This window comes from Canis aureus, chromosome 19, assembly GCF_053574225.1.
Source record: "Canis aureus isolate CA01 chromosome 19, VMU_Caureus_v.1.0, whole genome shotgun sequence".
Taxonomy (NCBI): domain Eukaryota; kingdom Metazoa; phylum Chordata; class Mammalia; order Carnivora; family Canidae; genus Canis; species Canis aureus.
Genome location: NC_135629.1, coordinates 33,151,940 through 33,164,962, shown reverse-complemented (window position 1 = coordinate 33,164,962; position 13,023 = coordinate 33,151,940). Strand labels below are relative to the sequence as shown.

The 13,023-nt window shown below is 51.6% G+C and overlaps 1 protein-coding gene across 1 annotated transcript in view; it reads right to left on the bottom strand.

Moving 5' to 3' along the window:
- FAM107A (family with sequence similarity 107 member A) overlaps positions 1–13,023 on the bottom strand; it is a 52,728-nt gene that overhangs the window by 34,516 nt on the left and 5,189 nt on the right. The window lies entirely within an intron of this gene.

Genomic DNA, 13,023 nt, shown 5'->3' with positions numbered 1-13,023 from the left:
GGAAATCAAAGGATTTGGCTTCAGGCTTTGTTGGGGCAGGTCTACAGCCGCACTTGCACTAGGGCACGGTCCTCACTCCTAGGGCTCAGCCTCTCTGGTGTCTCAGCTGGAGGGCTCAGGAAGGTCTCTCCAACCTCTCCCAGCCTGCTGGTAAACCTTGGATAGTTTCATCCTGTGCTTGCACAGACCAGCCTTTGGGCAAGGACTTGTGGGTCCCGGAGTCCCCTCCACAGACTTCTTGGGACACCCCCACCCCCCTGGCTATGCAGCTCCCTCCTCTCCAGTGTCCCGTCCTGCAGATTCCTTCTGTTTTTGTCGTCCCAGAGGCCCAAACTCTGATCCCTGCCTCCTGAGCTCAGAGGGACCGCGGTGCTCTGTGTGAGCTCCTCTGAGAGCCCGGTGGGGAGGGGCTCATGGGCGGGGTGGGGGTGGGGGGAGTCCCTCTGACCTGCTCTCTGAAGACTGGCTGCCTCTGATTTTGTCAAGTGTTAGGCTATTTTTGTTGGGAGGGCTGGTGTGGTACCAAGTCCTTTGTTATGGCCGGAAGGGGAAGTCCAGCTCATAGCTGGGCACTCTCTCTACATTCATCTTGGAATGTTTACAAGGACCCTGAGAAAAAGGGCTTAATATCCTCCTGTAATAAGCAAGGAAACAGGGGGTGACTGGATGGCTCCCGGGTTGAGTGTCTGCCTTTGGCTCAGGGCATGATCCTGGAGACCTGGGGTCGAGTCCCATGTCGGGCTCCCTGCATGGAGCCTGCTTCTCCCTCTGCCTGTGTCTCTGCCTCTCTCTCTGTCTCTCATGAATAAATAAGTAAAATCTTAAAAAAAAAAATAAGCGAGAGAACAGGTTCAGAGGGGTGCCGTAACTTGCTCTAGTAGCAAAATGGGGCAAGTTACTGAAGAATTTGCTGGACTGCAGAGCCCATGTTTTGTCTCTGTATTGCTTTCAGTGGAAAAGCTAGGATCAAAACTATATTTCGCTGTTACCATCACCAAAACTGCAACGTTTTCTGAGCTGATACACATATTTTCCTACATCCCATCTCTCGCTGTGTACCCTTATTCCTGTTTCTGCCATGGAGCTCCGTTCTGGCAGTCATCACCCTTCACGTGGACAATTACAGTTGTCTCCTATGGGGCTTCCACTGTCCTCTCCCCAGAACACTTGCTGTCTTATTATCTTGCTCCTATGACCCATAGTGGCCCTTCCCAAAGAATTGAGAACTTAAGGAATGCTATAGCCCATAGCTCTCCTCTTGGAGAATCACAGCTGGAAGAGTGACCATGTAGAGGCTCTGTAGCAAAGAAACCTGTTTAATTGGGCTTCGCCCAGGGACGCCTGGGTGGCTCAGTGGTTGAGTGTCTGCCTTCAGCTGGGGTGTGGTCCCTGGGTCCCAGGATCGAGTCCTGCATCGGGCTCCTTGCATGGAGCCTGCTTCTCCTCCCTCTGCCTATGTCTCTGCCTCTCTTTCTCTGTGTCTCTCATGAATAAATAAGTAGAGTCTTTAAAAACATTGGGCTTCACCCAGTCTTTTGGCCCTGAAACCCTTGGCTCATCCAATGCCTATTAAAATCTTGTGGAACATACTGGAAAATGGACTACAGAGGAGTAAGCCGCAGAATAAAGGCTAGTCTTTCCTTTCCTTTCCTTTCCTTTCCTTTCCTTTCCTTTCCTTTCCTTTCCTTTCCTTTCCTTTCCTTTCCTTCCTTTTTTCCTTTCCTTTCCTTTCCTGGCTAGTATTTTCTGTCTGCACTCCAGTCCAACATTTCAACCTATTCTTTCACTTGTCATAAGTCACCCTTCCCCCCATACTTATTTCCCCCTCCAGCCTTCATACCCTTCTAGCTGTAAGAATGATATAAGCCTGTACCTGCTGGGAATTTCCATGAAGGGGGACTGGCCCAGGAATGAGGTCAACCAGAGTAAAGTGGAGCCATGAGGAAGAGAAGGACCAGATCTTGAAGACTTCACTCAAGACCCTTGATCCAGCCTTGCCTGAAGCCATTACTCCCAGACTTTCAGACAAGAACTGATAAATGATCTTTTCTTCCCCCTTAACTCAGAGCTCCTGGAACCAAAAGATCAAACAACAGCCTGAGAATCCTATTTGGGGCTCTTTCCAGAGCAGCTCCTCTCTCATACCTTAAATATAATTCCCCTGAGAGAGCCAGGCACCTCACCTGTACCAAACCTGCAAAGTGATGTAAGTATCCCCATTTTACAGATGAAGAAACTGGGGCTCAGAGAGGTTGAATCACTTGCCCAAAGTCCCACAGATGGCAGGTGGCAGAGCTGAGATTGCCTCCTATACCTTGAAGGAACCACTGAATCCACAGCATCTGGATCGGGCCTGGAGTCTCCCTTCCCATACTCCCATGGATGTGGTGTGGGGGACACCTGGGTTTTCTGGAGCGGGGCAAAGCAAGGAAATCAGCAGTGAGGCCTGGCCCCAGATCCCATTACGCCGGGGGAGATCACGTTTCCCCCGTTCTGGCGCCACGAGCAGGGCAGAGAAGCGGGCAGGCAGCCACTTCCCTGGTTATTCAAGTAGAAAATTGCAGGTGCCCAAAATAGCCTGGGCATTCTTTTATTTATGAATCAGCAGCAAGTCCGTGAAGCTGGAATGGGGGCTTATATGTATTTCTTTCCATTGATCACTTTACTAACGTCTGCAGACATCCCTCCTTCTCTCAGGGGACTCTCGCAGGAGTTGGGGGAGCTGGCAAGATTGGGTTGGGGGTGTTTTCAGGGTACGGTGGTGAAAAAAAGAGAAACGAGGCCTCACCATGCAGGAGCTGGAGATGCCCCCCCCCCCCCCCGTCCTAAGGCTTGAGTTCCCAGAGGGTGCAGGGGATGGGCTAGCAGACCTGGGTCTGTCCCAGCCCTACCTGCCTTGCTGTGTGGCCTTGGGCAAACGGCTTAACCTCTCTGGACTTCAATTTCTTCTGTAAAATTTCTTTTTGTGCTGTAAAATTGAATGAGTCCTAAGCTCACACAAAAGTTTATTTTCTTCTGAACATAAAATTAATACTTGTTCATTATAGACAATGTAGCAAGTACAAAAGGGAAAAAAACCTGCAAAAAAATGACCATGAGATCCTCCCATTATTCTTCCCCATTAAGATCATCAGGATTCACTTTTAGTATATATCCTTCCAGGTTTCTTTCCATGCATGCATTTAAAAAAAAAGTGGCTAGTAGAGCCCAATACCTGAGCCACTGTGCCCGAAAATAGAGCCCCCACTTATATCATAATCAGCAATTATTAGTCAACGAACATTATTGAGCACTGCTCTAGGCCCTGGGTGACCCGGAGGCAGCCCTCCCCCGGCAGCCCCCACATCCTCCTTCTGTTTCTCCAGCCCTCTGGCAACACACTCAACCCCGGGTCCTCACTCAGAACCACCTGAGGGGTTGGTGAGGTGGGAAGGGCATTTTGCAGGTCTCACACATGTACCTGGGGCCATCGTTGGGGCCTAGAGGCTGCTGGTGGGGACCCGTGTGACCAGCAGGCCCACGCACAGGTGGGCTGGCCTGGCGTGGCTTGTGGACCTCTGGCTCTCCTCCCTGCTGCCCTCTCCGGGGCTTCCTGCTGACTAGTTAATACGTAAAGCGATTAGGACCGGTGCCTGGCACACAGTGTACAGGCGATACATCTTAGCTGCTGCTATGATTCCTAGGGGGGCTCGGCAGCCCTAGGGGGGCTCGGCAGCCTGAGGCTAGTCCCTCTCGGCGCCTCTGATTGGCAGCGGACAGGAGGAGAGAGCTGAGTCGCTTGCAGGATGGAAACAACAGCATCAATGACGACCACTTCCACCCACGGGGCAGCCCTGCGCCAACTCCTTCCTTTTGCTGCTTACGGCCACCAAAGGAACTGAGTGTCCTTAGTTCCCACTGACAGGTGAAGAAACTGAGGCTCGGCCATTCCGGGTAACTCTCCCAGGGCCACAGAGCGGGCAGGTGGCGAGCGGGGGCTTTCTCCCAGGTCCGCCCGTGGAGGAGCCTCCCGCGGAGCTGCAGCCAGTCTCGGGGAGGAAGGCCTGATCCCCGCCCGCCCGTGGGGAGCTCCCCCTCTGGGATTGAGAGCTTCCCCCACGTTCCCGGGTGTGCAGAGGCCTAGAGGGAGAAGGCTGCAAGCTCGGGGGTCGGACTGCCTTGGTGTAGATTCCTGCTCCGACACCTCCTGGCTCTGTCACCTGCCTCACTTCTCCGGGCCTCAGTTTGTCACTTGGAAAGTGGGGATGATCGAAGTGTTGGCGAGAGGACGGAACTGGATGACCTAGAGCTCTCAGCATAGGCGTGGGGCATAGTAAGTGCTCAGTAAATCCCGCTGTTTTTTTTTTTTTTTTAATTTTTACTTATTTATGATAGTCAGAGAAATAGGCAGAGGGAGAAGCAGGCTCCATGCACTGGGAGCCCGACGTGGGATTCGATCCCGGGTCTCCAGGATCGCGCCCTGGGCCAAAGGCAGGCGCCAAACCGCTGCGCCACCCAGGGATCCCAATCCCGCTGTTAATAACTTTATCGCTGACGTTATTCCCGGGGCACTTACTGAAGGTCCAAAGGCCACGTTCCTTCCACCTGAGGGGTGGGCAGGGCTGTGGCCGGTTTAGTCCAAGGAAACCCCTGCCTTCCCCCAGCACGTGGGGGTTGGTTCCGTCGTGCCAGATAATGTCACCTTTGGTCTGGGCTGCGGCGGACATGAGCTCCAGTGTGAAAGGAGGTGGCAGGAAAGAGGAGGTCCTGCCCAAAGGCCCCCAACATCCCCTTCATCCATTCTACTTCCTTCTCCCAGTCTGAGATCAGCAGAACTGTGACCTCCACGCTCGTCCTCCTGACACGGTGCTGTTCTGAGCTGGTGGAAGTGTCGCTAGTGGAGCTCCGCAGGCCCAGCCAGCAGCTTGACCTTTGCTCACCCTGGACGGCTCCTTCCATCAGCACGTACTCTTGATTTATTACTCTGCCTATTTATAGGCAGGACTCTGATGGAAACTCAGCCCAAAGAGACTTGTCAACTTGCCTGAGAGAAGCAAGGCCGCTGCTGCTTCAGGGCTTGCTTCCTGGGCTCTGGGAAGCCCACCCACAGCACTGGGTGGTGATGCTTGGGTGGGTGCGTGCTCAGGGAGGTAGCTCTGAGGCAGCTGCCTGCGTCTGATTCCTGGGTTCACCACTGACCTGCTGTGTGACCTTAGACAAGGCACCTGACGTCTCTGAGCTCAGCGTCCCATCCGTAGAGTGGGGATAACAGCAGTACCAACTTCATGGAGTTGTTTTGGGAAGGTGTGTGTAAAGGAATAATGACTAACTAAATGGCAAATTATTTCCTTGAAATAAAGTTATTTGAAACCCCATCGTCCAAGTTGTCAAACTGCTCTGTATGAGGATGAAGAAAGCGGGGAGACAAGTCACACTGCAGGTTGTGTTTTCCGCAGCAGAGGTTCTTTTTCTTTCTTTCTTTTTTTTTTTTTTAAAGATTTTATTTATTTACTCATGAGAGACACACAGAGAGAGGCAGAGACACAGGCAGAGGGAGAAGCAGGCTCCCTGCAGGGAGCCTGATACAGGACTCGATCCCAGGACCCTGGTATCATGACCTGAGCTGAAGGCAGATGCTCAACCACTGAGCCACCCAGGTGTCCCTGCAGCAGAGGTTCTTGATGCTGGAAACAAGCTCCCTTAAGGGTCTAATCTTCATGTACACACAGCACTTTGCATCTAACTTCATAGAAACCCACCCATGAGCCTAAAAGTAGAATTTATCCCAAGGAAGGCATAAAGGATATGCACCCAGATATATCTACCAGGATGCACAGGAATAAAAAAACCCTCTCAAATCAAGGATTGTTCAAGCAAATTATGGCATGTCTATATTAGGGGAATACCATGTGCCCACAGAGAAGGGATTGACATGAAAGCATGCCCCCCTCCCTCGGGTTGGGTACCCCATGGCCATTACCTCCCTCCTCCCTGTGAGGGGTGAGCTTGGAAGAGGCCCTGATCTCTGAAGAAGTCTACTCTACCCAGCCCTGTCAAGGAGCTCAGCCTCCCGGACTGTCAGATCCTCGCTCTGGGATGGTGGGAATTTTGCCAGGCAGGAGGCAAAGATAGGAAACTTTAGCGCTTATGGCCTGTCTGAGGTCTACAAGTCCCATCTGCCACAGACAGCCTCTGGCTGCGCTCCTGCTGGCACCGTGACCCCCTGCAGCCTGTGGCTCCCAGGGAGGCAGGTCAGGGTCTGCTGCCTGGTGGCTCCCAGCTGCAGGCAGAGCAGGCCAGGGGCAGGGGGGTGCCTGCAGATCACAGTGCCAGTGGCAGGACTGGAGCAGTGAAGTCACCCCAGGATGTCTCTCCCTCTCTCCAATGTTAGTTAACCTGCCTGAGCCTGGATGAGACATCCCTGGAAAAACTGCCACTGGAACTTTCCATTTACTCTGGCCTGGCTCTAGAATAGCAGGATTCAGAGGAGAGAGAGCCCGTGGCCATTTCAGGCTTGAACTTCTTGGCTGTCTGTGAGTCAGACTAGAATCACAGAGAGGAGGTGTGTGTAGTCCACGGGCTAAATGTAATGCCTGTGCCACCAGGGCCTGGCTGTGGGATCTGGGAGTCCTGCTTCGAGTTTTTTTGCACCAATATTCATGAGTGGATTGGACTGTGATTTACTTTTCTTTCACTGTCGTTGTTTAATTTTGATATCAAAATTGTTACTTAAGTAGGTTCCATACCCAGCGTGGGGCTTGAACTCATGACCTTGAGATTAAGACCTGAGCTGAAATCAAGTCAGAAGCTTAACTGACTGAGCCAACCAGGTGCCCCAATATCAAAATTATTTTATCATAAAGTGAAGTGGAAAATGTTCTCTCATTTTCTGTTGTTCAGAAGTCAGAGTATAAAACCAAATGGATAAAATGCCTTTAAAGTTGAATAGAACTCCCCTATAAAGCTGATGGTCTGATGGTTTCTCTGTGGGCAGATTAACCCATAGTTCAATTTCTTTAAGTGTTTACTAGCTCTTCAGGTTGCTTATTCCTCCTTGAGCCAGTTGTTCAACAATATTCTCTAGATTTTTCTAGAGAGTTTAAAATTTTACAGGCGTAAAGTCAGCCATATCATAGCCATATCTGCTATCTTTTTAAAAAAACCAACTTTGCGCCATATTGATCTTTGTTATCACACTTTTGTTTCTGCTCTTATTTTTATTTTCTCATTATTTCTACACTTTTTTTGGGGGGGGTTGGTTCTGCTGTTCTTTTACCAATTTTTTACCTTTGACATTTGGTTCATTAAATCCCAGCCTTCTTTTCTATCTGCTTATAAGGCTATAAGCCTCTCCTAGACGCAGGGCTAGCTGTGTTTTGACGTACATCTTCATCACCATTCAGGTCTGAGGATGTCCCAATATCTTTGATCCATTTAGAAGTGCTTCCTATCTTCCAAATATATTTTAGTTTTCTTTGTAACTTGTTTGTTATTGCCTTTTAGTTACGTGGTAGACCTACGCTATAATGTGTAGGGTATCCGGATTTGTTTTGTAACTTACCATGTGGTCAACACTTGTGAATACTCTGCTAGAGCTTGCAAACATTTTTATCTGTGTCTAAATATACCTTTTAGGGGTACCTGGGTGGCTCAGTCGGTAAGCGTCTGCATTCGGCTCAGGTCTTGGTCCTGAGGTCCTGGGATGGAGCCTCATGTGTGGCTCTCATTCAGCCAGGCGTGAGCTCTCTCTCTCTCTCTCTCAAATAAATAAATACAATCTTAAAAAAACATATACTTTTAAAATCAAGACTGCTGTCAGTTTCACAAAAATTAAAAAGCTTGAAGAGTAGGGATCCCTGGGTGGCTCAGCGGTTTGGCACCTGCCTTTGGCCCAGGGTATGATCCTGGAGTCCCCGGATTGAGTCCCATGTCGGGTTCCCTGCGTGGAGCCTGCTTCTCCCTCTGCCTGTGTCTCTGCCTCTCTCTCTCTGTGTGTCTATCATGAATAAATAAATAAATAATCTAATTCTTTTTTTTTTTTTTTTTAAAAAGCTTGAAGAGTAAAAATGTCAGGGTGCAGGGCAACCAAACACTTACACCTTGGCCATGGGCATGTAATTTGCTCTAACCCAGTCTGGCTTTATCCAGTAAAGGTGCAGAGGGCGGCATATAGGCCACCGCCAAACATGCCACTTTGCCTAAGGATTATTTTGAGCTAAAGACGCTTGGAAAACGGCAGGTGTTAGAAGGGTGCTCTGACCTTTCTTTGTCTCCCCAAAAGCAGTAGATAAAAATCCCACGTGAAAGATGCCCTCCCTACCCAGGGGAAAAGAAACATTCTTATCACCAGAGATGGGGAAGTGAGCCGAGAAAAATCTATAGGAACAGATCTTGTAAGAATGCACCTTGCCTTCCTTTCATCTCTCCATGTTTCAGCTACTTTCCCACCATCGCTATTCTTTGCTGAACCTGGCGGGGAAGTCTTGGGCCTCCCCGCTTTGGTTGGGGCTGTTTTCCTGTGGGGTCTCTCATGTACCTGTGCAAACCCCCAAGGTTTTCTCCTACTCACCTGTCTTAGGTCGGTTGGATTCTCAGGCCCAGCCAGAGACCCTAAGAGAGTAGAGCTAGAATTTGCCTCCCCTGTGGGGGAGCATGCATGTGCCCTCGGACTCCGTGATTGCATTCTGGGTCCACACGTGAGAGACACGTGGAAGCTCTGAGACAAAGTTCACTGCTGTGCATTTGCATAATGACAAAGTTCTTGATTGCTATGTGGAATTTCAGTGCCAGTTTGAGTCCTGAACCTGCTGGTTGGCAGAAACTCCATCTCTATAGTTTCCGAGATCTTGTGTTTTCTTCCTCTGCTCCAGAGCCATAGGGGGTAGCGGGCTTCTGCGGAGTGGGGGGTTGGACGTCAGGAAGGGGGCAGCTGGTCCTTGGGACATCCCTGTGCTGGCATCTCAGCGTCGTTGTCATTTATAGATAGTGTAATTTGAATTTCTGCTTTTCTGACAGCTGCTGCTGAAGGCCTGTGAAGAAGGATGGTGTTCCTGTCGGTCGGTCACTGTGGGCTGTACTGTCTGTCTCCCTGAGTGGACTGTGACTGACTCAGGCCTGATGCAGCATGTGGCTCCTCACGGATGCTCAGGAGATGTTTATGCATCAGAGAGAGTGAGTTCCCTCCATGCTAGCCATGCATTCATGCATTTGCTCATGCCTTGTAGGTCAGACCTGCACCAGGCCCTGAGCATCCACGGTGAGCGCAGAGACCAGGCCCTGCCCTGGGAGGGCAGGCGTGCTGGTTGGGAAAGCCCAGTCGGAAACAGCTCAAGTCCTACCCAAAGAAGGTAATTTCGGATGGCGGTAAGTTGTGAGCAACCACAAGACTGGGGACCAACATGGGGATGCTTGAGCTGCCAGGGGCGGGGAAGGCCTCTCTCTGAGCTGAGCCTTGTGTGGGAAGAGAGCACCAGGCAGGGGGAACAGCAGAGGCAAAGGCTCTGAGGCGGAGAAACAGAGTGAAAGCCAGCCTCCTTAGGAGGCTGGGCCAGATGGGAGTCATTGGGGTCACGGGGGCCCTGGGGGCTGTGGATTTCCACGTGGATTTCCACGTATCTGTTCTCCAAGGGTTTTACCCAGGAGAATAGGGGATTTGATTCTGAATCAAAATTGCTTGCTCTGGCCGTGCCGTGTAGAAAGTCGCTGCAGCAAACAGGAGCTAAAGTGAACTCCAGGCCCCAGGAGGGCAGCCAGCAGAGGATGGATGGGTTCCCGCTACACTAACATGTACCTTTAGGTGCCTAAGAAGCATAGAGGTCTGTGGGGCGCCTGGGTGGCTCGGAGGGTCATAGTTAACGGATTGAATTATGTCCCCCCCCCCCCCGCAAGAGATATGTTGAAATCCTAGCCCCCATGCCTGTGGATGTCACCTTATTTAGAAGTAGGTTCTTTGAAGTTGTAATCAAGTTAAAACGAGGTGGTTAGGGTGGGCGCTAAGCTAGTACGACCCCGGTGTCCTGATAAGTAGAGGAGACAAGACACAGACAGGAGAGCGCCACGTGACAGTGGCGGCGGCATTTGTCATCCACGGGAGGAGGATGGCTGGTGACACCAGAGGCTAAAGGAAAGGCAGAGAAAGATTCCTCCCCTAGAGGCCTCGCAGGAGCGCAGCCCTGCCAACACCTGGATTTTGGAACCGGGAGAGAATAGACCTCCGCTGTTTTCAGCCACCCGGTGGGCGGTAGGTGGCTTGGCAGCCCTGGGGAGCCAGCGCGTCCCTCCGCGCTGCCCAGCTGTGGTCACAGTCACCGCGGGCCCTTCGCAAACTGGCCGCTGTGGGGCCCGCAGGTCCTGATGGCAGGACTCTCCGTGAAATCTGCCACAACATCTACCCCAAGATGACCCCAAAGTACTCCCAAGAGCTCCGGTGCATGAGGAAAAGCTCTTGGGTGGTCCCCTAAATCAGCATCACTGCCCAGTTTCTGAGTTCTGCAGGTTCTGGGGGTGCCATCCCTTGGGGGACACCCCGTGCCCTCCCCTGAATGTCCATGGGAGCAAGGTGTCGCCAAGACCCAGCCAGGCTACCCCAGCTTCCCCGGGGTGCCTTACTGTTTTCCTTGGCCTCCTCCTAGATTTTAGAAGACAAAAGGAAAGTTCCAGCTCCTTGCCCTTTCCCTACCCCAGGCCCTGAGATCTGATCTCTCACTTAAACAAAGCCCCTCCTTCATGTCAGTTTGGGAGACACTGTGTTCTGAAAGTAGATCCCTGGCCCCCCACCCCCCACCCCCCACCCCCAGGGAGCTGCATTTCTGGATTCTTGCCTTTTTCAAAGCCAGCCTTTCATGTGGCCCCTCCTGCCCCACCTCCGAGCCCTTTCATGAAGGATATTAAATTCTTCTGAACTTTGAGGTCCCTCTACAGCTCTGCTCCCTGTGGGACTGGAGCCACCACCAGCTAAGTAACCCTACCCAGCAAGGTGAAGATTTACGCTGGCTTGAGAGGCACGGTTTCATCGAGACACTTGAAAAATAAGCCAGTGAGCTGGGGAGCCAGAGCTGGGAGCTGTTCCCAGCTGGGAACCCGGGTATCTGGGTTCAAGTCTCGGTTCTGGCAGTTGCTGGCTGTGTGCTCTTGAGTGGTGAACTCAACCTCTCGGAGTCTGGATTTTTGTCTTGGTGAAGTGGGGACATGGAGATGTTTGTGACTGAGTTTGTGGTGAGGATTCCATGGGAGTTTAGTAATTGGAAAGCATTTGTATTTTTACCTTCCAGAAGCGCTCATTTTATAGATGAGAAGGAAGGAGGCCTCTCAGGCCTGTGACCCCTTAGGCTGTGGAACCCCTGCAGGTGGGTTCGGTTGGCTTACGGGTGTAGGCGAGGGTCAGGCTGCAAGGTTCCTGCAAGCTCTTGGCTCCTGGCATGTGTGAGAGGAGTCTGAAGGCCACCTCGCATCCACTCAGTGATTTAATCCCACCCCTTCGTGGCCGTGCAATGGGGGAGACAACACTGGCCAGGCAGCAGAGAGGGGCAACTGCCATTGTGTGCATGGGGCCTGGCACTGCACCCTTTGGGGGATGATTGTTCCCACCTCCCCTCTTTTCCCTGCCTCATTTTGCCCCTAGACCTGTGAGTAGCACGGCTACCAACTCTGCATTGACAGGGGAAGAAACTGGAACCCAGGAGGTAAACCATCTTGCCCAGGGTCACTCAGGGCCTCTGAGGTGAAGACTTTTTCTTGTTAGCAGAGGGGGAAGATTGGACTAAGATGTAAGGAAGGAATGAAAATAATGTCCTCCATCTACTGTCCAGGAAAGATTTGTTTCTTGTGGCCCGAGCATGAGGTAAAGCCTGCCATCTTGGCTCCTCCTCCCCTTTTCTGGTCAGGAGGCAGCAGAGGGGTGGAGGTCAGGGAGGACAGGCTTGGGGTCTCCTCATTCTGCTCTCAGGGGACTTTCTTTTGGTGGCTTTTGTGTCTTCTGTCTGTATCCTCGCCTCTTTCTCCCTCTCCATCTCTTTCTCTTGCTTTCTTCTCTGCTGTTTTGAATACTTGAGCAAAAGAAAGTAGAGGGGAAAAAAAAAAAGAAAATGTTCTCCTTGATCAAAGAGTCTGAGACAGATACATAGTTGGCTTTTGGGGGGAGAGTGTTGTGGCAAGGTGAGTAGTGGGGTAGCTGGGGGAGTGGGGAGTTAGGGCCCCACTTGAACCAGCCCCATGGCAGGCCCCAACCCTAGAACCGGGAATCAGAAGGCACTACAGGCTCAGGAAGAGTGTTGCAAACCAAGAGATTCTTTCCATTCTGGGGACATGTCAGGCCCCCCATACCTCTGGGCCCTGGCAGGTCCTGTTGTGTTCCCTGGAAGCCTCTCCCAGCTCCTTGTCCTGAGTAACTCTTCTTCATTCTTCAGAACACAGCTTGGGCATCTGGAAGCTTCCCTCACTGCTCTTCTTGCTTTGTCAGAGCACCCAGTACCTGTCCTGTCATCACCAGAGACTTATTTCTCTCTTGCTGGGCTGTGTACCCCGAGGTCAGGGCCTGAGTCCAGTGCACTGTACTGTCTCCCATGCCTGAGCCCCTGAGTGGGGCTCAGTCAACGCTTGTTGAATGAATGATGAAAAATCAACCCATGAGGGTTTTTTTGCACCGTGTGCACCAAAGGTTGTTGGCTCCAGACCGCACCCCACCAGGCTCACCTATATTCCCAAACCACATCATTTCCATGAGCTTGGCCTTTATCCACAGAGATCCAGACGCTCGCTGTCTCTCTCTCCTTTTCTTCCTCAATTTATTGGGGACTGATCATATTGATGCGAGGTGCTGGGGACACAATGGTGAGCCACAAGTCAAACACAGTGTCTCTTCCTTCTTGGATAAATCACAGAGCTAAAGATGAAATTACAACCACGATCAGTGTGGTGGGGAGAGTGCTGAGAGACATAATGGGATTTGTCCCAGTCTGGGAACTCAGGGCGAGTGGTGGTGCCCTGGGCACCTTCTAATCTCTCTGGCCTCTTCTCAGCTATCCCTGGTGATCCTCCGGGCTTAGG